The sequence below is a fragment of the Palaemon carinicauda genome, chromosome 2, assembly GCF_036898095.1.
Source record: "Palaemon carinicauda isolate YSFRI2023 chromosome 2, ASM3689809v2, whole genome shotgun sequence".
In the NCBI taxonomy this organism is placed as follows: Eukaryota; Metazoa; Arthropoda; class Malacostraca; order Decapoda; family Palaemonidae; genus Palaemon; species Palaemon carinicauda.
The window spans coordinates 89,144,054-89,154,053 of NC_090726.1; the positions used below are offsets into that span (position 1 = coordinate 89,144,054).

A 10,000-nucleotide genomic window follows, 5' to 3' on the forward strand; every position below is an offset into this window, starting at 1 on the left:
TTTTCATAATCCTTATAAAAGGGAAAGACGAAAATCTTGTAGCATCATAGGAACAATGATTCACTGCTGGAGATGGTAAAAAAAAGATATTTCTGTGTAGTGTTTGGTAAAAAAAAGATATTTCTGTGTAGTGTTTGGTAAAAAAAAGATAATTAGTTTTTGGTGATGGTAAAGTAAAATCGGTTCAACGCATATCTGGCCAAGTCATTGTGAAGTAAATCTGAATTATTTTGTCTTGTCAGTTTATTTGGGCATTTTTGAAAATAATATAAGATGATCTACTAAGAACGTTTCCGTGCCTTATTGCGAAAAAATACTAAGAGATTTTGCTATTAGTTTATTTACATATTTTAGTCTATTGTTGTGCTAGTAGTTGTTGAAACTAAAATTTATTCTTTTGAGGATGTTATGACGAAGATGTTACAACAGAGAAGAGGTTTATTAATAGAAAATAGTTGACTAGTCTTTCACCTCGAATATGTAGAAAGGAAAGGATTATAAGGACGCATTCTTAGTGCTACTTCAGTAACAGACGAAGTGAGAGGAACTTTTCGTAATACTAGATAAAGTAAGCAAGTCGAAACTCTAATTTTGTATTTTGGTAAACATATATTCAACTAAAAACTTCACTCTTTTGCTTTAATTGTTTATACCTTTGCATTTGTTGTTACCGAATTCGCTGTTCTAGCTAAACTGATCAAAACGAAACCTTGTTTGTAAAGCACTAAAATTCCTTTTAAAATAAATCAAAATAAAACAATTGATTGGGAGAAAAGTGAGAATGCACAATTAGCTTAAGCATATAGATTATAGAACTGCCAAGATTTTTTTTCAGCATGATTCAATAATATTCAGTCCAAAACAGTATTGTCAGTACACAGCATAAGACAAAACCTATCATTATCTACCCTTTCAAACGGACATAACGAAAATATTTCAGTTTAATTTATAATTTACTTCTTTATTAAGTTGTATTTATCTTTTTAGTCTTTATTACTAAAAACTGATATACCCAAGAGTCGGTGGGAAATCTAAGACATAATTCAAAGGGCATCAACACAATTTCATTGCGGGGGAAATTCATGGGATTTCCTGGATTGGCTGTTGACATCAGTGCGCATGGCCTTAATGTGTGTGCTTCCAAATATAGCTCTACATGTACGCAATTAATAATATACAACAGTTTACCTATATATTTACGCACATCTAAAGATAATCACAGAAACTCACATATAATGTTATGTGTAGCCCAAGAGTTTGGACGTTGACATCCCCAAGTTAACGGTCCTGAGTTCGGTTTCTGAGCTGGTTGGAAAATTTCAAACATAATATGTGTTCCCTCGCTTGACCCATACATTGACCTGTATACCCGGTAGTTAGTCTACTGTGGCTAGTCATATTAGAGGAGAAAAGGGCATGGACCTAACAATCGTATCTCAACAGACTTGCTGAAAATCAGAAGGCTAGCTGCCTCATCACTATTTCTCTCTCTACACGTGTAGAGAAATTATTCATGTGAGTTACACACACACACACACACATATATATATATATATATATATATATATATATATATATAATATATATATATATATATATATATATATATATATATATATATATATATATATATATATATATATATATATTTACTCCGCTATCTGAGTGGGGCTACCTTAATGTGGTGAAATGGTTTGTGTATAGCCATGATCAGGAAAGCTGTACTAGTCAAAGCCACCCATATTATATTGGTTTGCTGTGAGCGATCAGACGGAAGTCTCCTACTACCACCAATCCACACTGGCCAGCGTGGTGATGAAAACTAGCCAAACGCCACACATGAATAATGACGTCTGAGGCCTCCGTCCTGTAGTGGACTAGAAACGGCTGCATTTGTTGTGTATATAACTCATAGGAACACATGATTCTCAGATGTAATAAACCACAGTGGAAAGGAAAATACTGAGTGAATCTTCACTAGATTCGTCTCGACAAAACTAGTCTGTATTCTCTCAGTATCTTAAATATCCTCGTACTTTGTTGCGTATATATATATATATATATATATATATATATATATATATATATATATATATATATATATATATATATATGTATATATGTATATATATATATGTTATATATATATTTATAAATATATCGTGTGTATAGATACAAACAGTACTATATACTCTCTGTTTATAGTGAAATGAAGCCTAGATCCAAAAATGGTGAGCAGTAACTGTTAGTGATGTTACCCTATTGTCATTCATATTTTTGTACATTTAGAATAACGATCATAATTGACTGAAAGAAAAATAGATGTAATTATAACTTTGTGGAATATTTCACCTTTATTCTAATAGTAGGTGCCCCGAAAGATACAAGAACGATACAAAAATATATGTTTAGATCATCATGTTACACACTTTTGGTGGAAGTCCAAAAGCTTTCTCTAAATTGGTCTGTTGATGTCTGTGTAAGTATTTGGATTTCATTTATATGTTTTGTCTGTACTGAGTACTGGCACCAGTGAAAGCTGGGTTTGAATTCATCATTTCTATTGTTAAGGCTAATACCCTTGTTTATTTGCTGCATGATTGTGAGTAATTACTCAAAAGATTTACCAGTTTATATTATCGAAACCAGATTCTTTTTACAAAATTGAAATGGAAACATGGTTGAGTGTGAAAACTGTGCTGTAGATGATCATTAGACGAACCTATGACAGAATTTAGCAACTTTGTTCAAGTCACGAATTTGACGACAGAGAGAGAGAGAGAGAGAGAGAGAGAGAGAGAGAGAGAGAGAGAGAGAGAGAGAGAGAGAGAGAGAGAGAGAGAGATGTGGGTTATGAAATCGTAAATGAACTGCTTCAGGTAAGGCTAATACGAGTCGAAGGGCATAAAAAATTTCACATGGAGATCCAACCGGGTTGAACCGGTTCATATAGGAATATTGGTTTGTTTGTAGCCTCAGGAGTATTTTCACAGAACCCTTCAATCGTGTCGATAAGGTTGAACTGGAGACATTTCCCGTTGGATGTGTGTGGCCTCTGTTCCATTTGGGTAGATGTTTTCTTTTATACAACAAGGAGGTTCATCTTAATTTGATTTTGAGATTCACTAACAGGTGATAAAACCAAATGTGATTAGGTCATATTCAACAAAATAAAATAAGTGCTATAATAGCATTTGACTTTATTGTAGTGAGGATATGGGCTTTTATTCTGAAACGCGAGTACCAGTGGCTCACGCTATAAAAGATTCTTTCCACGATCAGCAACGCTACGTAATTACAAAAATTAGCTAAAAATATACTGTCTGCTAGTATTTTTCTTGTTAGGCGCTATCATTTGTTGTATTATTTCCCTTACATCTGTTGATATCCCAGCCTATAGGTACTTTATAAGTTCTTACTCATGTTTTATATTATTAAAATTTTTATACGAAATCTCACGTTATTGATCTATGTGTCATTGAATATATTTATCTGAAAAATCCTTCCATGCAGAATGGAGAAGCTATTATTTCGACATGCCATTTCTTTGAACCCTTCCATCCGTACTGGACAGATAATTGCATTTCAACCTTAGAGCTTCGGTATATCATCCTTTATAGAGGGTCCAGGAAGTACAGGAGGTTCCAATTGAACAATTGGAGTTGCGGAATTATTCAGAATCTGACTCATGGAAATTATTGCTTTGTTGGGGAATTCAAATTATTATTTCTTGGTACTAGGAAAATCATTATTGATAGGTACTTTTATAATAGGGTTTATGAAACCACAATGCCATATCCTTTGGGTCACTGATATCGCGTATGTGTGTTAGGAAGATGGTCTTTTGTAAAATAGGCGATTTCTTGCTTTTTGCTAAGAAAATAAGGAATCTGATTTGGAAGCTAACTTTTTTATTGAAAATTACATCCCCTTAAATGTAATAATATTTCAGTTATTCTTGAATGATGTCATGTTATGTTCTGGAAAATATTGTTTGTAATTTAGTGGCTTTATTATAGCTTTTTTTTCGGTAGAACAAACAGTTTAATTTATAACTCTAATATCTCCGATGCTCAAAAGCTTTCGAGTTCTCAATCAACAGCTTTTACTTCTAGATATGGAGAAATACCTGAGGAATCTGGTATCTAGTTTTTATCTAGATTATCGTAAATCCGACTGAAAGAAATCAATAGTGGTAAGAAAACAAAAGGAGCTACAAATGGCCAACAAAAGAAAAATTGAAGGAATAGTGAAATGGAACACGTGAATGAAGAATATTCAATGAAATGTGAAAGTCTTGTTCGCAAAATATATATGACAACAGAGTGTAAAACAGGAAGAAAATTGAAAGTAAAGACAATAGATGAAGTACGAAAAAACATGAGAATAAAAAAGATTAGCTGGAAAAAGGGAAACTGACGACCTGTTGTAGGAAATCTTCCTAGTTGGGTACATGCATGATAGGTGTTAGACTGAAAATATCAGGTAGTTAGTTACATAGCATTATTTGCTAGCAGGTTAAAAGGATGAGAATATCATCAGAGACGATATAAGAAAACGTTTGAAGTTGAATTTCAAATGGAAGATGAAACCCAAATTAATGACAAATGTTAAAGCCTTACGAACATAAAACTGATGACAGTAATAAAGAAAGTAACAACTATGGGATATTAGATTTGGTAGATGGTATTATTTAAAAGGCGTTACAGTTAAAGAAATCCTATCGCAGATTGGAATATAACAGCAGTTTAGTTATATAGATAGAAAGAAAATAATAGGGACAAAAGTAGAAAATAAACAGAAAATTAGATAATAACAAAAATAGTATTGGCCATCTAACGAAACAATCAACAAAAATATAGGCAAGTCATTCCACACCTCTGAATTACATGACATCGCCTTTCTAGAGAATGAAAGCGCAGATTGGCAATTCCATGTGGCATTTCGAACATACACTGAACAGATTTAGTTTATGCCTTTCGTGACGATGGTTGATTAAAGGAGAGATCACTTGAAATTAATCAAGGCTGAGTGGCAGACATTTTTGTGTGTTAAGATTTATACGAAGGGTTTATTTGGAAGGATTAATAAAGATTGTTATACTGTAGCATGAACTTGGTAAAGCATGCATTACTAATACTTCTGTTTTGATCACAGGCTGAATCCAGTCAGGGGTAAATGTCATTTTCCATTCTGATAGGATTTCTCTTGCATTTAATTCTTGCCAATTCTAAATGTTTGAACTCTTGTTTGTTTACTATTTGTAGCATTAATCACGATTACATTCTGTTCCCCGGATAGATGAAAGATCTCTCCAAGTATAGTATATGAATATTTTAAAGTTACATATATAGAATAAAAGTAGTCCTTTTCATTGTCTAATATGAAGATTCTTCTAGACTGTAGGTATTGATAATAGAAGGAACGCTTTTATTTCTAAGGTATATATCCATACAGAAAGATTGCAGTGGTAAAATAATAATAAAATATAACTTTGTGACATTTGAAGGAGTCTTGGGCTAAGATGGTAATGGAATCTGATGACGATGATAGCGATAATTCTTTTTTCTCTGCACCTGCGCTTCCATCAATATGAAAATACGACAGGAGAGAGGCTCAATAGACAACTATTTCATAAGTCTTTTACTTCCCACCTGTGAAGCCTTTTGATACTTGAACAAATACAGTAGAAATATATATATATATATATATATATATATATATATATATATATATATATATATATATATATATATATATATATATATATCGCGCGCAACGATTTATGAAAGTCATAGTACTCTTAAAAAGGTCATTAATCTCGCTCCATAGAACATATACTTCTACATATTTTGCGTTGAAGAATTGGGACACACACACACACACACATATATATATATATATATATATATATATATATATATATATATATATATATATATATATATATATATATATATATATATATACATATATTTATTTATATATATATATATATATATATATATATATATATATATATATATATTCAAATAAGCCATAAATACTTTTGATACATTAATGTCTGGATTCTCTTAACGACCTTGTCTATACAAGCTTGCCGGACCAGGGTTCGATTCCCGGCCGGTCACAAACTCTTGTCTTTGTGTGATTTCGCCTGGGGCTCTGATCCCGAGGTCGTTAAGAGAATCCAGACATATATGTATCAAAAATATATATGGCTTATTTGAATATGAAAAACACGTCTAATTGTGCAAAATTTATCATATATATAAATATATATATATAAATATATATATATATATATATATATATATATATATATATATATATGTGTGTGTGTGTGTGTGTGTGTGTGTGTATGTGTTAATTAGGTGTCACATAATCAATAAACAGTAATAACCAAGAAAATAAACAATGGCAAACTTCTGGGTACAGTAATTATAAAACAGAACCTGGCACAGCAGTAGCACCAAGTAATTGGGCAGTTTAGCTGCTGCTTCATGCCATTCATGGTAATAGATATTTCAGGCCATAGGTGATTATTGCATCTTTGACCTTTGGTACAATTTAACATTTTACTTTTTAGATAACATCTTCATTAAGATTAAATCTCTTATTGCATTGTTTGCTCTTATTATTGAGCTAGTTGTTTCACTTTAATTATCACAATTATTACCATTATTATAATTATTATCATCATTCTTATTATTATTCAAATAACAATGAACGATTAATTTCAGGATTATGTGTCGGTCTCGATAAAGACACAAGTTATAACACATAATTGAATAAAATGGAATAAAGGTATTTAGAATGATGAAAGTTATTTTGGATGTCCGACGGTATTTGTAAGTAAAGATAGAAAAATAATGATATTGATTTTTTCGGTAAACTTTTCATCCAAATGTAAAAGCTTTACACTAAATTAAAGGAAGAAAGATGGAAAGGCTATTCTTAAAAAAAAAAAAATGAGGTTTGCTTTTATTTAATCATCCAGGTTGAATAAACATTGTTGAATTGGCTTGGCAATAAACTGGTGCATTGATAGTGAAGATCACGAGGGCTCCTAATTATTTATACACACACATACATATATATATATATATATATATATATATATATATATATATATATATATCGACTACTTATGCATATTATCTATACATATAATTACTAAAATACCTGACATGCACTCATACTAAAACCTCTGGCCGTGCCATGGATACCATATCATAATAATAATAAAATGCTCTTCAGTACCGAAAAGGAATATATACGTTGTCAAAATAATAATTGTAACAAGTTTCCTAATCCTTTCACGCAAACTCACGAATAAATCCACACAAAGTTATAATATATATTGGCAAGTATCAATCTACTCGTACCTATCTAACAAAAATATGTTTCATGAAGTACTTCTGCATTGAATCTAGAAAGTTCCCAAATAAGGGATTATGAATCATATACACCTCACTGACAACTGTGTCAGCATAGTTATTCTGACATACGGACATTCCACAAACTCATCACTGCCCAGGAAGTATTCCATTACTGTATTTAAAACTTCAAATATTTAATAACACAGAGAATTCCCCCTCAGTTGTAGACACACGTGGAAAACCCCAGTACCACTTACTATTAAACCAAACGACGAAGGGGAAGGCGCTTATAACAATATATGTAACACAAAACAGATGTTAATGTTATAGACGGCGTGAGGCGCGAGCCGGAGCGTCGAGACTCTATATGTACACTCGTTGCTTGCTGCTGCCACACTGAAGTGCAGCCGTGCCAAACATTCGATGACACATGTGACGTCACATGCTTCCCGTGTAGGCTTAAACATAAACACACGTTTTTCCGCATTCAGCTTTTCTTCTTGTTTTCTTGCCTCACATTCGTAGCTTTCATGAGACAGTGAAAACGATAATTATTATAATGAGGAAAGTGTTTTGTTTATTAAATACTTTCTTTTTTCGTCTTTAAATAGGTGATGCGGCTCAGTAAATAGTGGAGATACAAAATAATTAAGTTTTCCAGTTGAGAAAGGCGTGGTAAGTCAATAACAAGACTACGGTTCATCATATTGCCGTTCAATCACACCAATGATTACAGATGTGAACGTTTTATAACCTTTTTGTTGAATGAAAATAGAAGTTATTTAGAAGCGGATATGAGACTCATTTAGTGACATGAAATTGGTAGAATGATTTTGGGTGGGAAACCTTAGACCTCATTTGTTGATATGAATTGGACGAATATATATCTCGTGAATTTTATCTCAGTGTTTGTCAATACGGAATGTAAAAAGATGATAATGTTAGATATCTTCTTCAAGAGGGTTCTTCCATAAAGGGAAGAGGGAGACATAAAGAGTATTCTTGATTGGTCAACAGGAATACAAATCTTTCAAGGTGTTGTTATAAGTAACAATGCCTTTTGTTGGTAAGAATTAATTATTTTTTGTAAGTGTAATAGATATCATTGCTGTTGCTCGGTATTACTGCATTTTCTTGGACGCGTAGCTGGTCTTGGAGCTGGAGTCGACTTGTTGAGGACAAGAGTACGCAAAGCTAAATAAACCGCACTCCTTACATCCATCTGAAAATATCATGAACTGAGATTTGCAAAAACCCAGAAAATCCTCGATTCCCTCTTTTTGTTGTTATAGTTTTATCTATGTTCTGGTTACGAGAAAGATGATCCTTCATAAGAAAGGGTAGGTGTGATTAGAGAAAAGTTTCCTGTTCAAATAATATTTCTGTTCACACTTTGCTCATCTGCGTATTGGATTGCCATATGACTTTTGGCAATGAAGTGAATCGGAGGATACATGCTCATTCTATGCTACTTTTGGTTTGTCTGTTTGGTTTATCTAAAAATATATGATAGATTTTCAAGGAATTTCAAGGAACAATTAGAAAGAAAATAAAGTTAAATTGGGATTGGAAGCAGCTACAGATTATTTTTAGATCTCGTTCGTTTTGAGAGATAATGTATTTTCTAATGTTACTGCTATATTAGAATTTACGAAGATTGTTTTGAATATATTCCTGATAGATATAAGTAATGAAGTTATAGTTCTTAATAGCTGTAAGTAAAAAAAGTAGTCTTAGTCTTTATATATATTTCAAGGTTTATGCGTTTATTATTGCTCAATTGTCTTGAGATAACATTTTCTGCAAGAAATCTACTTAAGAAAAATATTAAACTACGAGAATTATCATTGTATCATTTTATCTACAAAGGAGGATCAATTAAAAGAAAATCAAAGTTAATTTCTAAAAACAGTGACCTTTAGATCATTTTGAAGAAATCTGTTTTTTTTTTTTTTTTTTTTTTTAATTTATTCCATGACTAGAATCTGCTGATCCCTTAACGTTTAAAAATTCGATTACTAAAGTTTTCTTATTATTCCTATGTATATTTAACTTTTTATTTTGGCTGCTAAGGATTAATTATAATACAATAAAAAGCTTCCAGATCTATTTCCTTGTGGGTAAGATTTCATAAGATGAAAAAAAATTGCATCTATTTAAAACTCCTCATAATTGAATTTTCATTTTTTTTTTTTAAAGTCTATCGAACTAACTTATAGTTTTGTGTTCCCAAAGCTGTTGAAGAAAAATTTCTGAGTTTTATTATTTCTAATTTCTAACTAAACTGTAAAAACCTCTTCAAAGATTTCTATGATTTATTTTCATCATAATATATGTTTTAAACTTGAAATGATCCTATTCTTGAGTTCCTAGTGCTATGGTGCAAACATGAAATGGTATTTGATAGAATACTTAACGCAAAAGAGTAACACTATGAATTTTCAAAGAAAAATAATATTTTCTATTATCTTAATTGACATTAATAGTGTATTGCATTCATTCATCATTATGCTGAAAATTTTAAACAATTCTAAATCTGCGAGGAACCCGCACAATGTGTGAGTTCTATTGATGAATTTATCTTGCAGGAAGATTATTTGACGCGTAATAACAGGTAT

The 10,000-nt window shown here is 31.6% G+C and overlaps 1 protein-coding gene across 2 annotated transcripts in view; it reads right to left on the bottom strand.

Annotated features, from left to right (window-relative positions):
• Positions 1 to 10,000, bottom strand: part of LOC137625969 (uncharacterized) — a 247,843-nt gene that overhangs the window by 163,701 nt on the left and 74,142 nt on the right. The window contains exon 1 of one of the 2 annotated variants that reach the window (XM_068357043.1): positions 7,640 to 7,774. The exons of the other annotated variant lie outside the window; for it this stretch is intronic. The gene's annotated coding sequence lies outside the window, so the exon portion shown is untranslated. Of the gene's footprint in view, positions 1 to 7,639; positions 7,775 to 10,000 lie in introns of those variants that run through there. 2 annotated transcript variants of the gene reach the window in all.